Genomic DNA, 8,800 nt, shown 5'->3' with positions numbered 1-8,800 from the left:
AGGCAAATAAGATAGCTGGTCAACTGCAGTGAAAAATTGCAGTTTCAGCAGCAAAACAACAGCTCTGCTTTTTGAAAAACAAGAAATATGGAAATAGCTATAACTGGAGAAGATGGTGAATATGAGAACAAAATACTAATGGACCGATAAATCCTCCTTCCTAAAAAAAATTAAAGTCTGAGACTATTTCCTGGGTGGTTTTTCACAGCCTACTGAGAGAAACAGAATGTTGAGAGTAAGGGAATGACAGTTATCTGATGCCAGAAAAGCCATATTTGGAGCTGATTGACTGTGGCCACAATCCAAAATTCTAGGAGGCGGGGGGGGGGGGGAGGCAGAGGGAAGCCTCAACAATAGCTGACTTTGTTTGAAAGCCTTTAAATATTTTCCAAATCAGGATCCTTCCCTAGGTCTTCTGATGTATATCTACTCCCTCTGAATTCAAAGACGTTTACTCTTCCAAGTAAATTGGACTAGGACTAAATTGGAATACATGGGGGCAAAAAAGAAAAAAAGAAGAAAAATTGGGGTGAGGTGGGGAAGCTCAGACGTGGGGGTGGAATGTGGTCCTCCAGGCCTCTTTGTCTAGCCCCTTGGGACTCAGCCACACACCCGTCTCTGGGAAAACCCTCTGGTGGCCCTGGTTTGGCAGATGACCAAGCAGGTCAAGTTCATTAAGCCCTTTGGAGTGGTGAGGATCAGCAGCCTGCTGCAGGAAATGCTTCTGGGAGTTACAGCATTTGGAGGTGATGTGTCTCTCCCACCTGTATGTCATAAAACCTCAGGCCTAGGGGATGAATGCCACCCTCCAGATCTCTCTGAAAGGCCTTTGATACTCTCCGCAAGCCACCCTCCTCACTGGCTCTGTGTCACCCCTGAAGTGTTTTTGCCTGGCTGGAATGTTCCCTTCCACTCTGATGGTGCCTCTTGCTTGGCTGGGTGGAGGATGGTTGTGTGGATGTGCATAGAAACCAGCTTTATATACAAAGATAAAATCTGCATTCGTTGCGCTCCTCTCTTTCGCCTCTAGCCCTGCCCACCACTGGCATGCAGCCCCTGGGAGGCTGCCCAGAGCAGAAGGTGGCCCTTAGGCTGAATAAGGTGGTCCTTGCCCAAGGGGTTGGGGATATAGGCAGGATGGCTTGGCCAACTCTGGACTGCAGAAGCCTGTATTCAATTTCCTGGTGAGTTTCACATGCAAAAAAAGGCAACCAACATGCACTTTCTTTCTCTCCCAGCCTAACCTGCTTCACAAGATTGATGGAGAAAATGGGATTTAAAAAGCCAAGCACACCACCAGCCTGAGTTCCTCAGAAGGCTAACGGAGAAACACATAGGACAAAATGAATATCAGGCTGGCAACCCTGTGCCCATTTGCCTCTGAGGAAGCCTCAGTGAATGCAGCAAGACTGATTTCTGAGCAAACAGGCATAGGATTGTGCTGAGCATCTCAGAGCTGAACTCCAGGCAACAGTCAAGAATCAGAAGCCAAGAGATCAGAACCAAGGAATCGTATAAGGTCTCATTGTAGAGAGATAGGGTGGGATCCAATGCTGGTTCTACTCAAGAGGAGGCCCATTCAAGTTGATGGATAACTTTGGTCCATTAATTTAAATGAGTCTACTGTGTGTGGTTTATGGACCACAGTAAAGTCCTGAATTAGGCAGAATTGCATACAAAAAAAGTTCGTTTTAGGAGAAATGTGCATTCCAGTGCTGATAAATTTTCATGAGGACGTCTCTTTTTTTAAGTCAAACTGATTTGAAAATAAAGAGAACTAAATTTAAGACTGGAAAAGTGAGAAACTGAGAGAAACCAGAATCAACAGATTTGTCTATCCCTTATTCTATTGCAGTCAATAGGTACTGCTCAACTGTGGATTTTGGAGTTTTCCATGGGGCTGTGCACATCTGGATGCATGCTGGGGAGAATGGGGAAAGATGGCTGCCTCCTTGGTCCAGTTATGAGCACCACAGAAGCAACTTGGAAGGGCCGCTGCCAGAAACAGAATGATAGACTAGATGGGCTTTTGATCTGACCTAGAGGGATTTGTGCTCTTCCGTTCTTACAGTGCCCACCATAACAGAATGTTTGAAGGCTCAAGCAGACAACTTGGAAGGCTGCTCCTCTGCCTTGTCAATGTCGCTGATCCAATGAAAACACCATCCGGACCATCTTGGAACTGAAATGCATTTGCAAAGAAACATTTCCATGAAAATAACAAGAGATGGTTCTACTCTGGCCATAACTTGGCTCCTTCGGCTCTACCTGTGGATCCATGTTCATGAATTCCTCGCCTGGAGGAACTAAACAAAACACAAGAGTGATTTGGTTCCCCCTCCCCTTTCCTTTTTATTTTTACAGCTTCGAAGCACAGAAGGGATCATGGTTAGGAGAGCATATACCCGAGTCTCAAGTTTATCGCAATTATCCAAACAAACGCAGTTTCTTTAAAGCCCGGGACCAGAAATTCCAATTCAAAATGTTACCCCACCCCAAATTCAAATAAATATATGATTTATGTTCTCATCTCCTCACAGCAAGGGACAGCCTTTGAGCTGAGCCCAAAACTCAGCAAACTCCAACATTATCTCTTCAAGAAAGGGAAAGACAATTTCAAAGGCAAAAGTCCATTGAAAACATGTTACCGGCGGCCCCTGGATATACAGCTATGCCGCTCCTGCAATCATATATGATTCTCAGCAGAATATGGGATGAGGCGGTGGATGAGATGGCAAAGATGAAAGCCCAAGCCCTTGAATGGAGCCCAAAGCCAACAAAGGAGCAGTGGGGAATGGTCCCTCTGAGATGGACACACATCTCCTGGCTTCAGCTTTGCATTATTCCTTTCATTATAGCCCAGCAGGGGTGACTGGCCAATCTGCATGACTTGCACTGAGGCACCATATCCAGCATCATATTCAGACGGCTCCCCCACTGGCTGGCACGCGGCTAGCAAATTGCAGGGCTGATAACAAGGCCTGAAAGAAAGAATTGAGCGCGGGGCTTTGTGTAGGTTTAAGTTGAAAGTTGGGTGCATCCCTTTCAGAATGGCACAGAGCAAGGAAAATGGATTTCCTAAGAAATGTGCGTAGCAATCTTCTTCCTTAATGGTGTCTAAGGCAAGGGTGAATCAGCAACACCTTGGAATGTTTAAGGCATTAGGTATCATGTCCCAGCACGGGACTTTGAACTTTACAGGGAAGGGCCATAGCTGGGTATCTCCAGGGAAGCTGTGGCAAAACTGCGGGAGAGCTGCTGCCTGTCAGTGTAGACAATGCTGAGCTAGATGAACCAATCGTCTGAGTCGTACAAGGCAGTTTCCTATGTTCCTCCTGGGCTACGTTCTTCTCCCAGCTCTATGAAACAGCACCATCTTTTGGCAGGATGAGAAACTGACACGTTAGACTCGCCGAAGAGCAAATCAGAGGGATATCAAAATACTTGGCCGTTCCCCTTAGTACCCCCATCGTTAGTCAACCCAGCCTTAGAATAGCCAGGGATTGAACCTGGGACATTCTGCATGCAACACAGATGCTCTACAGCAGGCCTTTGCTAAGTCCTCACCCCATCCATCAGGGGACCCTCTTGCCACGGTTGCAACTCAGGGCAGATGGCATCCACTGAAATTGCCAAAATAATTCCATGTTCCATTATTATGGCAGAACTGTCTTTGAAATGCCTTAGCTAACTACCAAGAAAATTTAATCTCTCCCTTAAGCATAGGGAAAAGAGCATTTGTCAACAAAGTGTACTTTTAAAAAAAGAATAAAAATGAAAGAAAAATCCCCTTGTAAACTGAGCAAAGCACTTTCCTTGTCCTGCCATCATTTACAACTGGATTTTAAACGTTTGTTACATAAATGGCTCCCTTGGGGAAACAGCTCCGGTAAGGGAGCCTGACAGTTTCAGAGCTTTGCTGCCGGTTTAGCTCTTCCTGCTCCTCATGATTTAATGTACATCGTGAAACTTTACGGCTGTATTAGAATGAACTTCAGTTGCACTGGATTTGTGCAGGCTGCTTTCCCCCTTGAAAATATGTTGGAAATGACACTGTAAATAATAAAAAAAAATGGAGGGAACTAAAAAGAATTTATTTCCTAAATTTGGAGCATCAAAACACCTCTTTTTAGTGTTAACAGCTGGTGGCAAAGCACTCCCTATCCTTTGCAATGGTTACATCCTACCCATTTAAAAGAAAACAAAATAAACCAAGTGGAAGGGATGGGTAGCATGTTGGTTGGAGAAAAATGAAGTAAAAGAACTCATTAGTGACACAACTTTTTTGATACATTTATCATAAGTTAGAAAATGATCTAGGGGTCTTAGTAGACCTCAAGCTTAACAGGAATCAACAGTGTGGTGCAACAGCAAAGAAAGCTAATGCAATTCTAGGCTGCATCAACAGAAGTATAGTGTCCAGATCAAGGGAAGTAATAGTACTCTGCCTTGGGCAGGTGCCACCTGAAGTACTGTGTCCAGTTCAGGGCACTATCATTCAGTATGAGCTGAAGTGTGTACAGAGGAGGGTTACCAAAATGATTAAGGGTCTGGAAAGCAAGACTTATGAGGAACAGTTGAGGGAACTGAGTATGTTTAGCCTGGAAAAGACTGAGAAGTGATATGATATCCATCTTCAAATACAGTGGTACCTCTGGTTACAAACACCTCAGGTTACAAACACTTCGGGTTACAGACTCCACTAACCCGGAAGTAGTACCTAGGGTTAAGAACTTTACCTCAGGATGTGAACAGAAATCACATGGGGGTGGCACGGCGGCAGCTTTTCCCAATCTGCCGACCTTGAGATTTTGGCGCTGTGCAACTCTCATCAATCCCAACTAGCAATGCCAATGGTCAGTAATGATGGGAATTTTAGTCCAAACATGTATTGAAGGCACCAGGGTTGGTGGAAAGGCTGCACTAGATTTCATCCGGAAGAGTGGGGGAAAGAAATATGGAGCTGCATCAACTCTTTCAGGGCATCAAGACACCCCGTTCTTAGTTCTGGTCGTTTGTACACCTTCAATTTTGTTTTTTGAGGGGAATAGCATTTATGTTGCTTTCAGCCACTAGAGGTCACTCTGAATCTTCCTAAAAGGATAACCTATTATTTAAGAATGAGCTTCCTTCAAATAAGTATGTTTTCAAATTAGGTGGGGGCCGCGTGCTGAGATTGCAGGGAGTTGAACTTCACCAGATGATCCTCAGGACCCCTCCCAAACTCTGCAATGCTATGCTTCTATAATTCTATAAATGAAAATGGAACCCACAAACGATTGTGTCTGAAAGCTAATAGCCTTTGTACAAATTATTCAGATTACAAAACTGGCTTTTCCCAGAATAGAATCTTGATTATTAAAAGGCAGCCAGTTTGATTCTCAGCCACTCAAAGGCTACATGAGGTTCCCAAAGCAGCTCTCTTCTAAACCAGCCTTCTTCCACCTTGGATGCCCAGGAGCTGTTGGACTAACAACTTCCATCATCGCTGACCATTGGCTAAGCTGGATAAAGGGATAATTGGATAACTGGGTGTCCAACACCTGGACACCCAAATTTGAATAACTTTGTCGTAACTCCATAAATTAGGGTGGCCTCTAAGACTTTGTTAGACTCCAACTCTCATCTGCCCCAACAAGTGTGCCTAATGGTCAGGGATGATAGGAGTTGGAGTCTAGCGACATCTGGAGGACCACATGTTCCCCATTGCTAGTGTAAACCATGCTTAGCTATTGAGCAAGAGAGACTGTGAATGTTGAAATTGTTCTGCAGTGGATTTCATACCCTTAGGCATCTACCAGCCTCCAGTTCTCTACATTGCTGCCCTCCAGTCTCTTCTGTAGCTTCCCTAAATAAATGACCCCATGGCTAAGAGTTTGTGCTGCATGCCCAGCTCTTTAAATCTTATAATCTGCTCTCCCTAACTCGCTTGACAATCAAGATACTCCTTCATCACTACACTACTGGCAAAAACTAAGAAAAGGAGATGGTAGCAAGGCCCTGGGTTCTGGAGCCACCTGCCTCATGTGTCAAGCAGGTGGAAGACCACTTGGCTACTGGCCAAAGGGAGATGCCCTTCTACCCACCAAGCACTGTGAATAATAGCTGCAGCAACAGAGAGCAATTATTGGGTGGCCATCTGCAATGTAGAGGGCAAGGCCAGAAATAGAAATATCCTGTTTCAAATATTTTTGTGGCCTCAGTAAAGACACACACTGTCTCTCTCACTCTCAGTCCATCATTGGCAATATGGGTCAGTACTTGCTACCAGGGCTGTTGTGAGTCTTGTTGGAAAAATACATTGAAAACATTTTGAATGCTTGAAAGGTTGTAGATGGTTGAGTCTACCTGGGCTCCACCATAACCTGCAATTGATCTGACTCAGTCTAAAGCAGCTTCCTATGTAAGTAAGGTTGCAATAATCTTTGGAAATTGTCCCAAAGAAGCCACCAATCCCAATGAGTTCAAGGTCAGTCTCGTTTCACTAATTTAAGTTGCCGCCACAGTGTAGTCACGTAGGCATACAAGGGAATGCTGCTGGGCTGGAAGTCTGTTTTCAAAGCATTCTGTGCCACTGCAAGCACAACCTGGGCTTTTCTACAGTTTCAACGCATTTTCTTGCTCTAAAAATGGCCAACAAGCCCCATATGTGCTGCAGGATCAGAAGAACCATATGTATATAAAAAACCAAAAAACAACCCACCCACTTCCCAACAGTGTGGAAAGTCACTTGCAAATCTACTCACAGCTTACAACAAAAGAGCAATTATTGAGTAGCTCCAGGAGACACCCATCTAGAAGGAGTCAGAGATTTCTTTATTTTCGTGCTCTTTAATTTCCTCAATGAATCCTGCCCATATATTTATATTTTAAAATCACCACTTTGGGAGGGAATGGGTGAAAGAGTGTGAGAGTGAGAAGCAGGATGAGAAGATTGTTTTCATTTATATTCTCTTGCCAGGCAAAGGAAGACCAATTTGAAAGCAGCAGATGTAAAGATATTCAGGAACATCTGGATCCCAGCTGAGCCATACAGCTGTGCTCCATCAGACACAAATGACCAAGCTTTACAAATGATGTTAGAAGGAAAGCAATGAATAAGTTATCCATCCTGGAAATATGACTGTCCGAATACCATCCCACAATAATTCCTCTTTATGCTGCCACTGAGGAGCTACTGCCTAGTGGCTGCATCCACCTTCCATTTTAAGCCCTGTTCCAACAGAGAGTCAGTGCAGCATGGTGGTTATAGTGTCAGACTAGGACCTGGGAAACCAGGGTTGAAATCCTCACTCTGCCATGAAGCTCACTAGGTGACCTTGGACCAGTCTGAATCAGCTCCCAGAGGGCTGAAATAACACACTGGAATAACTGAAGTAACACCTTTCCCGCACCAGCCTTTGAATTAAATGCACCACCTGGTGGCCAAATAGAGATCAATGGATTATGGGGGAAATAGAACCAGGGAATTATTTCAGCCTGCAGTTCTATGGTTATTTACCTGGGAATAAGGCCCTTTGGGACTTATTGCCAAGTAAACCTGCACGGGGATGAGATACTGCAGTGAGGAGTTTGGAAAATGGACATCAGGCTTCTGTCTTTTTTGCATTGAAATGAAATGCCAAGGCCCTTACTTGATATGTGTTATAGCAAGGTTTTCTCATTACTTGGCTATTCTTTATTTTTTGACAGCCAGCTGAGTAGAGAGCCCGTGTGGGTGTTATGGTTGTTAAGCTGTCAGAACAGCTGCATGGAAACCCAGGTTTAAATCTCCTCTCAGCCATGATGTTCACAGGCTGACCTTGAGGCAGGTAATTACCACAGCTTATCTTACCTCACAAGGCTGTTGTGTGTACATTGCTTTGGGCTCCCACTAAATTCAGTGAGGCTATCTTGGGACTTTTACAGGTTTGCCCTACATATGCTCAGATCCAACCCTACATCTAATTTGGCTCTTTTAATCTCAGCTTTTTGAGCCACTTGGAGACCAAGGTATTTGCAAGAAAATTATTGTAGGACGCTCTGGGAATAGATTGTGTCATTTCATTCCATTTTATCTAGTATTGCTTAATTGGTTTAGTGCTTGTTTTGATTTTGCAGCTCTTTCTAAGATTCATTTTCAGAAGAAAAATGGCAACAAAAGCAGGGAATTTATTCCAGTCTGTATTACATATGAACCTATAAAAATACAAATGAAAGTGTTTTAAAATGGTTTTAATGTTTCTGATTGCTTTTATCTATGAAGCTGTGCAAATTTTATTAATGTTTTAATATGAAATCACTTAGAGATTATTTTATGGGAAAGGAGTCATAAATAGCACGTGTGTGTGTGTGTGTGTGTGAATGAATGCACATTAAACTGTATTAAAGAAATTATTTAATTTAATTGTAATTAAATAAAGTTGCAATCCTATCCTTCCTGAATTTGGGGAGGATTTCTCCAGGGATGAAGCCTGGCCTAGAGAAGCAGGCTTTGGAAGTGAGGCTGAGCCCCCGGATTCTAATGAAGCCCGGTCGCAGCAATTAATTACAATCACGGCAAAGGTCACAGGTTAAAAACTTCCCAGGAGAAAACATGAAAAATCAGGAGCAGAGGAGGCACGTTTTATACACTGCGCAGGCGCAACAAGTTATCCGGGCCTTTCCAGGAGCGCTGCCCATCACCCCTCACTTCGAGTTTCCATTCGACAGCTGCCATTTGCGTGGCAGCGACGTAATCCCGATTGAGAGCAAAACAAAACAAAACGAGATGTCTTGTACAGTGTGGTCCGCAGCTCCCGCGCTGTTACTTCTGCTTCCT

Source organism: Podarcis tiliguerta (genome assembly GCF_965153285.1).
Source record: "Podarcis tiliguerta genome assembly, chromosome: 8".
NCBI lineage: Eukaryota > Metazoa > Chordata > Lepidosauria > Squamata > Lacertidae > Podarcis > Podarcis tiliguerta.
The sequence above is the reverse complement of the archived record's forward strand: the minus strand, read 5'-3'. Positions refer to the sequence as shown.